The 15,202-nt window shown below is 40.4% G+C and overlaps 1 protein-coding gene across 3 annotated transcripts in view; it reads right to left on the bottom strand.

The window, feature by feature from the left end:
* The window catches only part of Ucn3 (urocortin 3), a 44,986-nt gene extending 30,730 nt beyond the window's left edge, over positions 1-14,256 (bottom strand). For all 3 annotated transcript variants that reach the window (XM_078023154.1, XM_078023153.1, XM_078023156.1), the window contains exon 1: positions 13,701-14,256. The gene's annotated coding sequence lies outside the window, so the exon portion shown is untranslated. The remainder of the gene's footprint in view (positions 1-13,700) is intronic.
* Positions 14,257-15,202: the final 946 nt, after the last annotated feature.

The following is a 15,202-nucleotide window of genomic DNA, read 5'->3' as shown; positions in this document are numbered from 1 at the left end:
TGACAGAAGCTGTTTGTGTTCGCTCAGCTCTTGGGTAGTCACCCTTCTCCAATGCCCTGACCTTTCTTAGCACTCCTCCACTGAGGGAAGTCTGGAAGAATTAGGTGTAAATGAGGATAAATCAGCCTCTGGAATGGATTCTCTTCAGAAATATTTGCAAGAGGGAAGTAGGTGGGGAAATACTTAAATGTCAGTAATAAATACATTGCTGTCTTCAACACAGGAAGTGGTTCAGAGTTGACCTGTTTTGCTCTTTGTCATTTCAAAATGATAGGGACTGCTTAATGGTCCCATTTGGAAAAGGAACATGATGTTGTTGTTACTTTTTTTTTTAAATGGATTTTACATTATGAAAGTAATCTGAAATTTTGATAAGGTCACTCATGCACTGAAGTATTTACTGAATACTTATGGGTGCGAAGGGCAGCAGAAATTAAAAATGAGTGGCACCATCAGAATGCTTGCTCTCAGTCTCAGAAGACACTGGAAACTTATTTCTGATCAAGAATGGATACTTTCTAATTATTTTTTTTTAGTCCTCACATTAGATCTCAGCTTAGAACTGTTGGACCAAAACATCTATACTTTAATAAAATTTTGAAAAATAATATGATATTTGAAAAAGATTACGAGTTGCCCTCAATAGTAGTCACATCAATTAACACTCTGGGCAGAAATGCATGAGAATGTGAATTAAGGTCTGTTGGATCTGACTCAGAGCAGGTGTGAGCTTCAATGGATGGGAGAACAGTGCCAGCCAGTGAGATGACCTGCTGCTGCAAGAGGGGAACCTTCAGGGCGCGAGGACAATGAGGAGAGCCCCTCATCCATCCTTGGGGTTGAGGAGAGCTCCTGAGATGTCTCAGCTGGCATTTCACATGAGGACTGGAAGATGATCCATTCCCAATCCATTTCCTGTGGAGATGAGCTCACCATTTCCTCTGAGCGATGCTGCTGTTTTGTTGAATCCCTAATGCCGCAGTCTGGCTGGGCACAATTCAGGAGCCACTTGTCAAAAGAAACAAACTTTATTTTTAGAACCACACACGCCAAACAAAACAGCTCCTCAGGAAAAACCTTCAGAGCCCAACTGCCACCACTGGCTTCCCACAAGCCTCTCCACCTCCCCCACTCCTCCTGCTCTTGAGGCCGATTGGCTGGGTTGCATGGGTGGAGCCAAAAAAATCCCCCAATGAGCAGCTCCGTGGTCTGAAAGGGCAGGGAAACAGCCCAATGAGCATCACTGCAGAGGAGCCAATCAGTTGGCAGCTAGAAGTTGCTGGGTCTGCTGTGAGCCAATCATCAGCTGGCAGCTGGAAGTTTGCTGGGGCCCCTCCGGCTGTGGCTCTCAACACCTAATGTTTCTTTCTTTCCTGGGGTTTCTATGTTTAATTATTCTTATCAGAAGAGAAGGCAGGGAGAAGCATTGAGAAAGTTCAATCAACTTAAAATATGTGTTACTTGTTAAAATCATTAACAAAGAGCGTGAAACTTCAAATTGTTTATTTGAATAAGTAACCGGTTCATATGGTTCAAAACATGAAAGACACACAAAGGAACACAGTGAAAAATCTCCCTTCCCTTGTCCACCAGCCATGTAGTTCTCTCTCTGGAGGACTCTAAACACATGGGTGCTTCCTGGTAAAGTTATTTCACGCATAAAACAAACACATATATAAACACTCTTTTACCTCTCTCTTTTTCAAAAATGACAAAAAGTACATCCTCATTCTTTCATATTCCAAATTAATGAAATCATTCCCCTGTTGATTGTCAGGGTGATTGTTTTCAGTTCTTTACTGGGTCGAGCATGCCTCTGCATGTGTATATCCATAGGTAGTGTTACAAGGAGGGGAATTGCTGGATCAAAGGATCTCCACTGCCCTTGTCTAGACTGTGTTAGGCCTGGTATGATTCTCAGCACTGAAAAATCAATCAAATGAAGAAGGATGTGTACTGTTTTAGCCAGCTTTTTCATTGCTGTGATCAAAAGACCTTGCAAGAGCAACATAGAGAAGAAAGAGTTAATTTTGGCTCATGGTTTCAGGGGTTCAGTTCATGGTCAGCCTACTCCATTGCTCTGGGTCTGATGTCTGAGAACATCATGGCAGAAGGGTGTGGCAGAGGAAAGCAGCTCAGGACATGACAGTCAGGAAGCAGAGAGAGCTACTCATCAGGGACAAAATATAAACCCCAAATGCATGCCTCCAGTGACCTACTTCCTCCAACAACTCCCTCCTTGCCTACAGTTTGGCTAATCCAAATGAGTGGATTAATCCACTGATTATGTTACAATTCTCATAATCTAATAATTTCACCCCTGAAAGTTCTTGTATTGTCTCTCACACAAGCTGAGGGTGACAATTCATATCTAAGCCCTAATATACACTTTCAAAATTTTGAAAAATATTGCCAAATTTTTCTCCCTAATAGAATATGCCAGTTTGTACTCTCAATAGAAATATTTTGGAGATGGGCTGGAGAAAATAATTCTACAACAACAAGAACTACTCAGGCTTTCAATAAGTGTGATCTAGTGGATGCAGATGATAAGTCCCATAGAGTGATACAGTGAGAGTGGATGATAGTACTTTGGGCCTGAGAGGTCCCTGCCAGCACAAGTTTAATGTGGATTTGGTGGTCAGCACAGAACTTTGACATGAAGGTCAACACCGCAGTTATGTGGAAGGACAAATGTATCATGAGACTCAGAGAACAAAGAAAAAATAGAATGTGAGTTTTGTAACAAAGTTATACTTTACACTATAATGATCAAATATCTCAGGATCACCAGTTGTGGGAATTTAGATGGATCCCCATTAATATTAAATATTCTCATGACTATAATCCCCCCTGACTGAATCCCCACCTGTCTTTTATAGGCTTTGCCCTCAAATATTTCTGGGCTTCCTCAGGCCTGGTACAAGTGGTAACAAGTCATTCCTAACCATTCCTAATTGTATGGCATCTAGCTATGACTGTACAGTCTCATACCTATATAATTCCTAGTGGACTCTGCTTTTCCAAGGACGGGGTTGTGCTCCAATGTCGTTGTGAGTACTGTACCTTCTGCCTGGAGAGTTGTGTGCTGCCTGTCATTGCAATAGGATATTGCCACCAAGTCTGGAGGGCAGAGTCTCCATGACAATCACCTTTCTTCACAACATCCCCATTGTGTTCATTCTTAGTTGAGGGTCATCGAACAAGGTTGTTTACCTTAAAAGTGTGACAGCAAAAGCTATTTCAAGGTACAAACATAGCTTCTCTTATGATTGCCTTTAGGAGAGTTCCATATCAAATAACACTGTATCTGAAACCCCATTGCCTGTGGTGGTCAGTGCTTGTTACCTACCCTGTCTTCTGGGTCAGAATCTTTCTACATCTGTGGTTTCTTCCCTGTAATCAGTTCTCCACCAAGACTGGCCCAGAGCATTAGACATCTGAACCTCTACAGTGGATAACTCCCATTGGCTTCTTGGCCTCATATAAAAAAGAGGGGACAAAAATTGAATTTTGTACAACTTTCTTTACCAGAATTATCTAACCCCAAGGCCCTGCCTGATGAAGACATCTGATAGCACAAATAATAAAAATTGACATAATAGAGAGTAGATTTCTGAATGGAAAAGAGGTAACTCTGAAGAGTTGTTTTTATAAGAGGAATTATCAACCAATATATTTCTGTTTCATTTTAACCGTAGTGTCTCAAACATATTTAATTGCTTTAAAGAAGTGCAAATAGAATGACCCTCGTACTTATGTATGATGAATTATTAACCTGTCTGATGGCAGATATAGTTAACTCAAAATCATTATTATTATCCTGGGAAAATTATGTGTTGAGGAAGTTTTTTCATGCCCCTGGGCTTGTTCCAGGAACCCACAGGACTGTTAGGTGGGATGGTGGAGGAGGGAGACACTTTTGTATTTTTCCTGAAGAGAAAGGATAATGCAAATTAGTACCAAGGGCACTCCTAGGTGTCCACAAGGGGCTGAAATTTTGGCAGGAAGAATATAAATAATCATGCATTACATCAACCTACTCTTCTTTCCTTTGGTTGCTTTTCTCTGGTCCCCTGCTGTCCTGCATCTATTTACTCTTTGAGTAGTAAAATATCAAAAGCTAATTTTAAAGTCTGAGACTTGGGAGGACAGGTGCAGAAGGGTATTCTTTGTGGTTTCCCCTTTGGTCCTTGGCTCAAAGACACAAAAAGAGCCCTTAGGCCTCAGCAGAATCAGGAATTCCATTTAGGAGTCTAGGGTTCAAGCTCTGGTAATAAACTGTGCCTTTCCTGAGGGGTCTCCAGCGTGTCTTTCCTGTGGGAGCATAGTGGTTCCCAGGAAAATCTTCCAAACTTGACCCAACCAGCTGTTCTTTCAGAATTTTCTCCAAAGAAAGATAATGAAAAGTCAACTTGCAAGTACACAAGATATAATATAATCAGAGTAGTAGATAAGAGAGGGCAAGGCTTTGGAGGCACACCAACTTGAGGTCAAACCCCAGCTCTGACCTCACTTGCTAGAATCAAGAATAGATTCCAGAAACAAGCATTTGATTCTACAATCTTCATGTGCAAAAGATAAGGGTAGTCATTTCAATCTCATAAGGTTGGGGCAAAGTTCCAAATGAGATGACTTGTAAATTCTTAGCAGAGCACTCAGTACAAAGTACTCAATATATGGCTGCATTATTACTTGGGGCATAATTAAAAATATCATTTGGTATTACTTGTATTTATGATTATTTTACCTCCTATTACAGTATCACAGGTATCAGTGGCTGAGGGCACATATAATCAACCAATGGGAACCTCCTTGGGCAATGGGGAGGTAGTGGTATGGAGACTACGCCCACCTAGCTGTAGGATGCCTGACCCAACATGACACAGCAAACACAGAAAGGAAGGGAGGGAGGAAAAGAAACCAGTTAGGAACAAGGACACTTGCATAGAAAGGAGGTTTATGAGGGAGTTTAAAAAAAAGTTTAAAACCTCCAGTTGATGGTCAACAGAACTAAATTTGGGTAGGATTTGAGGCCAAGGAAAGGGGTCTCTGACCCCCAAATGGCTTGCAGCATGTTGCCTTAGAGCTCCTGGGAGAGGGAATTTCTTTTAATTTTGTCACTCATTTGTAAGTTGGTTTGAGTGGGGTTCAGATTACCTTCCTCGGGTAAAGCTGCTGCGCATCCAAAAGGCACCTGGTTCTGGAGTGAGATGACAGGAGAAGGAGGCTGGGAAGAATGTCCCCAAACAGAGCACTGGGAGCCACTTGGGTTTGAGTCCTTTTCTCCAGGACGGACCACTCCCACCCCACTAGGGCTGGCTCCTGGCTCCGTAGGAGGATCTGAACGACCCTTCTCATTATTTCATTTCAGTGGGTAGCACAGACTTTACAGGCTTCCCCATTGCTGTTTGGTCTTTCCAACCTAAAAGTCATGCACTTTACTTAGGCTCCCGTGGGCGGGGTCATTTTCCCACCTTGTACTGACCTAAAACTTTTCATTCCTTCTCAGGAGCTTCAACATTTCCAGATGCATACACGGGAAGCTCTGTCTGGGCTCCTGTGGGGCCAGGTGTCCACAAGAAAACATCAGATCATTGATCTGACTAGTAATTATTTGCCCCCTTTCTGACCCTCCCTCCCGAAGTCCTCAGCTTTCCCACAAATCCACTTTTTCCTGTCTGCTCCCTGAATCCTCAGGGACTCCTGGGCATCAGCTCTTTCGGAAGTACATCTGTTTCCTGCAAAGAATGGCTGAGGTAGAAGAAGAAAAAAAAATACAGATAAGCTGGAGTGGATCAGAAAAAACGGTCCTGGAAAGCTAAGAAAAGTCTTTTTATCACCCAAAGCCCAGTCTGAGGGCTTTGCCATAGACCTTTGCTTAGAATTGAGTTGGTATTTGAGGAAAATGAATAACTATGAAAGAACATCACACATCCATGCCATAAAATGTACATAATGACACATTCACCCCACAACACACACCATTACATACACAGCAGAACATAAACACCCCACACCACACATACTCACACCACATCAAATTACATGCACGCACACATCCCATGACACACACACATACACATATCCACACACTCCCAGTATGTCATAGATTAAAGAACTCTCCTGATTGACCATAGAGTGGGATTATATCTAACTGGTAAATTATTATATTATTATATAATTATTAGATTATTAGATCTAACAGGTAAACCAGAATGACTTTTTCTGTAATGGAAATAAGAATATAGAGCTTCTTTCTAGCTAAGCTTATTTTAGTACCTGCTGATGCAAAGACCAGCTTTGTAAAACATTGAGTTTGGGGACACTGTCATGCTTGGAACCTTTGAACCTTGCCAGAGGCCATCTTCTGAAGGACTTGATGGGAAGTATCTGCCAACTTCATTCCCCAGGCAAGGTACAGTTTTCAAGCTGTTCCAAGGATCAGCAATGAGATCTAATAAGGTTAGTCAATGACTTGGGGTCTCAGAACCAGATGCGAGAGGGCACATCTCATTAGGAAAGGTGATGGGTGCAGAGCATGTTCTCCCACACTCTCCTCCTTACTGAATCAGCAAAGCTTAGCACTTCTGCTTCCCAGGGAACTGGACAGCGTCCCCTCAGTTTCCTCCCTCTTCTCAGGTCGCAGTGGCAGCACCATCTCATATGTTTGTTGGTTGGTCTTCCATTCTTGCCTCCTTTTCTTTTAGTGCTGAGTGGATGCAAACCTGCCCTTGCTCTGTCCCTCCACTGCCCCAGGCTCCCCTTTCCTACATTCTCCTCCCACCACACCGCTCCAGCCTTCTCCTTGCTCATTTTCCTTTTACCCATCCATCCAGCCAGCCACCAGCCTTTTATCGAGGGCTTCCTCTGTGCCTGGGAACCATGCAGACAGTAGAGGACATGAAGATGAGCAAGACCTTTCTTGCCCCCAGGAGAGCCCACAGTCTGGTGGACAGGAGGCCAGTGGAAACACTAGCCAGGGCAGATACTCAGGGCCTCCCTGGGACACTTACCATTTCTGGGACAGCACACTGTCCTTCCCATTCATCCTCTGAGACATGGAGTGAATGGGTACCTCCTCAATCAAAGTTTCGTTTCCAGATTTGATGTTCCCATGTCATCTTGCAGGTGCCACAGTGGCATTAATTACCTGCCTCCTCTACTGACTTCCTAAGGGCAGGGCCTGGGCCTGACTTACCTCAGGGCTTTTACCCTGAAGCCTAGTGCTTACCAGGTAGAAGCTCTTAATAAAGCCAGCTGAGTGAGAATGTCGACTGTTAAAAGCCAGAATAGTTCAGGGGGGCAAATTCTGATCACAGTGAGGGAAGCCCTATGTGGTGGGCAGCACAAGCAGAACTGTGGGAAGAAGGAGCCAAGAACCTCTCACGTACTCACTCATTCTTCTGTTTCTATGCCTAAAGCTCTTCCTCCCCAGCACTTTTCTGTCCAAACCTGGGAAGGATTTGGGATGGGTTCTTATCACTGATGCCATTTCACTTTCACAATTGGAGGAGTTTGGCTGCTTGTGCATGAAAACTGTGCTTCCCACCACTATGCATCTGGGCTCCTTCTGCCGTGTGGAAAGGCTTTGTCCTCTCTGGGTCACTCAAGATGTAACTGGAGCCTGAGGTTGGGTGGTTTGTGCAAGCTCATGTCGCTGGTAAGACCCAAGTCATCTGACTTCTAGGGCAATTTTGTTTTTCTTTCTTTCTCTTTTTCCTGCAAGTCTCTGAAGCTCTTTGAGCAGTAATTGAAGACATCAGCTTTAGCCTTCTCCAGGGAGTGAGTCAACTTCCCCACTATTTCACATTGACGTAAATGTCAGTTTATGGGTTTATCAGATGTCGTCTTAGAAGTGAACACGGCAGTGCTGAAGGTGAAGGGAAGGAGGAGATGAAATCCCCAGGGGATAAAATCATTTCCTTCCACCCCTCTACTCCTTACCTGGGACAGTGCCCTGGACTCTCAGTGGGAGAGTCCCAAATCTTGTCAGGGCTCTAGAGAAGTGCCTTTCTTTTCTGAAAGTTCAATGCCATTTAACTGTGCTAAATACCAACTAATTCTGTATTTCTTTTTGCTACAGACTCTATGACAAACCCATTAGTAGCTTATTAGCCTGGAAGGAGCCGAATTGATTCTAATTAAGGAAAATTAGTTTGGAGCTTCGGCCAATACCGGGAGTGATCCTTGCCCAGCCTAACAAGAGCTTGATAAATGCCACAGCACAATTGGCAAATTCTGGCAATCAGAAGCAATGAAATCATTAATGGCTTTCAATAATTCAGTCAAAAAAGGTCACACGTTAGTCAGGGATGGGATGAGCAGAGAGAGGATGTAGAAGTTAAAGAACAATCTCATCAGGGATCCAATAAATTTGTCAGATTTGGGGACAGGAAACAAAAGTGATGTTCAAGACTGAGCTCCAGGGCAACTATCCTGCCAAATGTTAAAGAAGATTTGCTCCTGATAACCTTTATGACCTTGGATTCCTTACTTTTGAGATAGAAATGTTTGATAAGTTTGGATGCACTGTGGAAGGTATAAAAAAGAATGCTTCTAATTTGAAAAGCTCCTATTTTTTTTTTCTTAATCACGGTACCTCTTCTTTGATTTTTGCAATAATTCTGTGAGATAAGTGAAGGCAGTTAAGTCTACAATAGCTTAGGGAGTGGAGCTACTTAAAGACAGGACAACTACTAGGTAATTGTACAGTCTTTGAAGTCCACTTCCGGTCTGCGGTTCTGATGCTATAAATTTAGATCCAAGAACCTGTGGAATAAGAGGACATTGTCCTTGGTTCAGTCGGGTTCTACATACTTTAATACAAACAAGTCACCCCACTTCATAAACATCAATATCTCCCATTTCACCCGAAGGGATCATTCCTTCTTTTTAGGCTGGTTAGTACCTTGGGGAGACTTCAAATGTAGAACTTGTGAGACTAAGGCCCTTTTTTTTTTTTTTTTTAAAGAACGATTTTCATTTAAATTTATATACAGTACACTTGATAGGGGATGCGTGTGATGTTTATGTGTGTTCTGTTTCTTGTCTACTTGCCCAATAGTACAATCTCCATCACATTTTACAGATGCAATAGATTCTTGAAGGCAACCTGTCAGATAAAATAAATGCTACAGAAAACACGTCCATGTAAGGTGAGGAATATCACTGAAGCCTGGAGCAAAAGGATCTGCTAACTAATAACAGGGAGTAGATATTCTGTCTGCATAAGCCCTTTCTCCTAAATCAGAAAAGGAATGACATTTTGCAAATAATTTTGAGGCTTATTTATTCCTGAATATGTAGATTTTTAAGGCTGTTTCCCTCAGGCTGATTTTCACAAATGCTAATGACTCCCAGATTTATATGTTCATACCTTCAGCCCATGCTTGTCTTTCTGACTCCACCATATGTACCCAGCTGTCTAGTCCACAGCTCTACTTAATGCCTAGAAGTCATCTCAGATTTCAGTGGCACAAAGCTGAGCAGATTTCGAAGCCCCTTTCCCTTAAAGAAACAAACCCTACCAAAAAACAAACAAACAAATCGCACTTACTCCCTATAGCCTTCCCTGTTTGGGTAGATGCCAATTTTATTTACTCACTTGCTTAGGACAAAGCTTTTGGCATTGTATTTGACTTCTCGTTTACTTTCAAGTCTCTTGTTTGATCTTTCAACACATCCTATAAGCTTGAGGTTCAAAATATAGTATTTGGAATCTTTTGAGTTCTTTATATATCGTGGAAATTAGTGCTCTCTCTGATGTGTGTGTAGTAAAGATGTAGGCTCTTTCTTCAGATTACTGATCATTCCCTTTGCTGAGAAGAAGCTTTTTAGTTTGACTCCATCTCATTTATTGATTCTTGATTTCTTTAGAAGTCTGGTTAAGAAAGTCAAGACCTAATCTGACAAGATTAAGATTTGGGCCTACACCATGATTCATCCCGGGAATGCAAGGCTGGTTCAATATACAGAAATCAATAAATGTTATTCACCACATCAATAGACTTAAAGATAAAAACCACATGATCATCTCGATAGACGCAGAAAAAGCATTCAACAAAGTACAGCATCCCTTTATGTTCAAAACACTAGAAAAACTAGGGATAATAGGAACTTACCTCAACATTGTAAAAGCTATCTATGCTAAGCCTCAGGCTAGCATCATCCTGAATGGAGAAAAACTGAAGGCATTCCCTCTAAAATCTGGAACAAGACAGGGATGCCCTCTCTCACCACTTCTATTCAATTTAGTTCTCGAAATACTAGCCAGAGCAATTAGACAGACAAAAGAAATTGAAGGCATAAAATAGGAAAAGAAGAACTTAAATTATCACTATTTGAGGGTGATATGATACTATATCTAACAGACCCAAAAGGGTCTACAAAGAAACTACTAGAGCTAATAAATGAATTCAGCAAAGTGGCAGGATATAAAATCAACACGCATAAATCAAAGGTATTCCTGTATATCAGTGACAAATCTTCTGAAATGGAAATGAGGACAACCACCCCATTCACAATATCCTCAAAAAAAAAAAAATTAAAATACTTGGGAATCAACCTAACAAAAGAGGTGAAAGATTTATATAATGAAAACTACAGAACTCTAAAGAGAGAAATAGAGGAAGATCTTAGAAGATGGAAAAATATACCCTTTTAATGGATAGGAAGAACTAACATAATCAAAATGGCGATATTATGCAAAGTTCTCTATAGGTTTAATGCAATGCCAATCAAAATCCCAATGGCATTTCTTGTAGAAATAGAGAAAGCAATCATGAAATTCATATGGAAAAACAAAAGATCCAGAATAGCAAAAGCAATTCTAAGCAGGAAGTGTGAATCAGGCAGTATAACAATACCAGATTTCAAACTATATTACAGAGCAATAGTAACAAAAACAGCATGGTACTGGTACCAAAACAGGTGGGTGGACCAATGGTACAGAATAGAGGACACAGAGATCAATCCACAAAACTACAACTTTCTTATATTTGATAAAGGGGCTAAAAGCATGCAATGGAGGAAGGATAGCATCTTCAACAAATGGTGCTGGGAAAACTGGAAATCCATATACAACAAAATGAAACTGAATCCCTTTCTCTTGCCATGCACAAAAGTTAACTCAAAATGGATCAAAGAGCTTGATATCAAATCAGAGACTCTGCACCTGGTAGAAGAAAAAGTTGGCTCCGATCTACATATTGTGGGATTGGGCTCCAAATTCCTTAATAGGACATCCATAGCACAAGAGTTAATAACTAGAATCAACAAATGGGACTTACTTAAACTAAAAAGTTTTTTCTCAGCAAGAAAAACAATAAGAGAGGTAAATAGGGAACCTACATCCTGGGAACAAATTTTTACTCCTCACACTTCAGATAGAGCCCTAATATCCAGAGTATACAAAGAACTCAAAAAATTAAGCAATAAGATAACAAATAAACCAATCAACAAATGGGCCAAGGACCTGAACAGACAATTCTCAGAGGAGGACATACAATCAATCAACAAGTACATGAAAAAATGCTCACCTTCTCTAGCAGTCAGAGAAATGCAAATCAAAACCACCCTAAGATACCATCTCACTCCAGTTAAGATTGGCAGCCATTATGAAGGCAAACAACAAGTGCTGGCGAGGATGTGGGGAAAGGGGTACTCTTGTACATTGCTGGTGGAACTGCAAATTGGTGCGGTCAATTTGGAAAGCAGTATGGAGATTCCTTGGAAAGCTGGGAATGGAACCACCATTTGACCCCCCTATTGCCCTTCCGGACTATTCCCTGAAGACCTTAAAAGAGCGTACTACAGGGATACTGCCACATCAATGATCAAAGCAGCACAATTCACAATAGCTAGACTGTGGAACCAACCCAGATACCCTTCAATAGATGAATGGATAAAAAAAGTAGCATTTATACACAATGGAGTAATATGCAGCACTAAAAAATGACAAAATCATGTCATTTGTAGGGATATGGATGGCATTAAAGCAGATTATGCTAAGTGAAGCTAGCCAATCCCTAAAAAACAAATGCCAAATGTCTTCTTTGATATAATGAGAGCAACTAAGAACAGAGCAGGGAGGAAGAGCAAGAGGAAAAGATTAACATTAAACAGAGACATGAGGTGGGAGGTAAAGGGAGAGAAAAGGGAAATTGCATGGAAATGGAAGGAGACCCTCATTGGTATACAAAATTACATATAAAAGGTTGTGAGGGGAAAGGGAAAAAAAACAAGGGAGAGAATTAAATTACAACAGATGGGATAGAGAGAGAAGATGGGAGGGGAAGGGAGGAGGGATAGTAGAGGATGGAAAGGTAGCAGAATACAACAGTTACTAATATGGCATTATATAAAAATGTGGATGTGTAACCGATGTGATTCTGCAATCTGTATACGGGGTAAAAATGGGAGTTCATAACCCACTTGAATCTAAAGTATGAAATAAGATATGTTAAGAGCTATGTAATGTTTTGAACAACCAATAAAAATAAAAAAAAAGATTTGGGCCTACTTTTTCTTCTATTAGGAGCAGAGTCTCTGGTTTAATTCTTAGGTCCTTGATCCACTTTGAGTTGAGCTTTGTGCATGGTAAGAGATAGTGATTTAATTTCATTTTGCTGCATATGGATTTTCAGTTTTCCTAGCACCATTTGTTGAAGAGGCTAACTTTTCTCCAGTGTATGTTTTCAGTGCCTTTGTCTAGTAGAGATAACTGTATTTATGTGGGTTCGTCTCTGTATCTTCTATTCTGTACCATTGGTCTTCATGTCTATTTTGGTACCAATACCATGCCATTTTTGTTACTATAGCTCTGTGATATAGTTTATGGTTTGGCATTGTGATGCCTCCTGCTTCACTCTTCTTGCTTAGGATTGCTTTGCTATTCTGGATCTCTTATTTTTCCAAATAAATTTCATAATTGCTTTTTCTATTTCTATGAGGAATTGTTGTTGGGAATTTAACTGGAATTGCATTAAATCTTTCTTAAAAAAATTCATGAATGTAATTCAACACATGAATGGACTAAAGAAAAAAACTGATACCATTATTTCAATTGCTACAAGAAAATCATTGAATGATATTTAACATATATTTTGACTGAATAAATCTTATTAAATTAAAAAAGGTAAAAATTTCTTTATGTGAAGAGTATAAAAACCTGTAAAAATCATCAACCTAAATAGAATGTTTCTAAGCTTTGAAGTCAGGAACGAGACAAGAATGATTATTATCGCTTTGACTCAACATTACACTGAAGGTTCTAGGGAGTACAATAAGACAAATAAGGAGAGAAAGAGGGCGAGGGGTGGTGGGGACGAAAGAAGGAAGGGAGAAATGCTGTTTATTCTGTTTTCCTTCAACAGGAGCCCACCAGGGTGTTTGCTTATGTAATTCTATTGCTAAGTGAATCAACAGATGAGGAGTGTAAGCTCTGTTAGGCAAGGATTTCACTTTTGATTCTCCAACTCTTAGAAGAACCAGCTACGTCATCTGCAAAGTAAAAATGTGGGGCTCCTTATTTTAAAACTTCTTAACATTTTCAAGATGGTGTAAGCAGAGCATTAAACTCATTGTAGGTGACCCTCTGTAACTGTGTAGGTATCAAGTGTATAAGACCAGCCCTATCTAGAAACGGCATGGTAAGTACTCAAAAAATAATTTCTAAGTGAAAACATAAATGATCTTACCTCATCATCTCAGGGTTCATGAAGCAGTGAGTGCAAATGAAACTCAGAGTCTTCCCCAGTTGAAGATTCTAGGTTGAATTAAAGGGAATGAATTGGTGATTCAGGACCCTCAGGATTCATTTTCTGAAATTATTCATCTTCCCATATCATCCCCAGATTTTTTCCAAGGCCTTAAGTAGATGGTGAAGGTGGCAAAGTTTCTCTTGTTATTGATTATAGGGAAAAAAAAGATTCTTCTGATCTTGAACTACTGTAGTTTTTCTTGATATCAGAAGATTACAGTTTTATTAAGTCACTGATTTGTTTCTGTTCCCTTGACCTCCAGGAATTTCAAGCTAAATATGATTCCCAAACTTAAATATTATGAAAACTATGATGCTCATTATAAATTCCCTTTCTGCCTTAATGCTAGATGCTTTGCTGTTAAATTTTAAATTTAGTAGTTTTGTGCCATACGTTAAAAATATTGCACGTTTTAAAATTATTTCTGGAATGTGATGGAGTGTGGATTATTGTGAACCGGAAGTTTTCTAGAGAAGCTGCATCTGTATTAAAGATGCTACTCAGACTGCTTGCCCTTGACTGTGGAGAGATAGAATATTATTTGGGTTTTCTTAGGCCCTTCAATGGCCATTTATCTTAACATTTGGATTTGGCCTAACATTCTCATGACTATTACGTAAACTTCTTGGAAAGAATCTCTAGCTTAGCTGACCTTCCACTTTCACCAAGTCTAAAGATCAGAATGCTGCAAGAAAACATCTGAACCCTTGGACAGCTTCCTGGTATAGCCAGACTACCCGATGCTCCCACCAGTGCAATTGGTAAAGAGATTGATTTAGGACTTTCTTTTGTTCTTTGATTATAAAAGTTCACGTAACCTCTTCCACAGTGGAGCATGTCATTCAAGATAACTTGAATCCATGTTTCCAGGTCATAGCCAGTCAAATTTGGTGCAGAATAAACCATTTTTTAAAAATTTCCTTTAAAGCAGAGTTGTTATTTTGTGTGGACATGATCAATGAAACAAACTTAGACCAACTTGCCTATTTCAGTTTGCAGGCCTAAGTCACGTGGAAAAAAGTCACAAAAGGTAACTGGAACCCAGTGTATCAGCTTGGTAGGGCCGCCATAACAAAACACTACAGACTGGATGGTTCAAACTACACAGTTCTGCAGGCAGAAGTCCAAGTTGGCCTCTCCTGAGAGATTTTGGGGCTTACTGTATCCTCACAAATTCTTCCCTCTGTGACCAGGCATCTCTGGTGTCTCTTCCTCTAATCAGGATACCAGGCCCATTGGACTAGGGCCCACCCTTATGATCTCATTTAACCTTCATTATCTTTTTAAAGACTCCTACATAAAAGAACAGTTACAATGGGGTGGACTTAAATTTATATTAAATACGAATTTTGTGAAGTGACACAATTCAGTCTGTAACACCAAGTCTAATTGAATTCTTAGGAAATAATCAGAAAGGAAACTGCCTGGAAGCCAAGATT

The sequence above is a fragment of the Ictidomys tridecemlineatus genome, chromosome 10 (genome assembly GCF_052094955.1).
Source record: "Ictidomys tridecemlineatus isolate mIctTri1 chromosome 10, mIctTri1.hap1, whole genome shotgun sequence".
Lineage (NCBI taxonomy): Eukaryota > Metazoa > Chordata > Mammalia > Rodentia > Sciuridae > Ictidomys > Ictidomys tridecemlineatus.
This window is presented reverse-complemented; position numbering and strand designations above follow the sequence as displayed.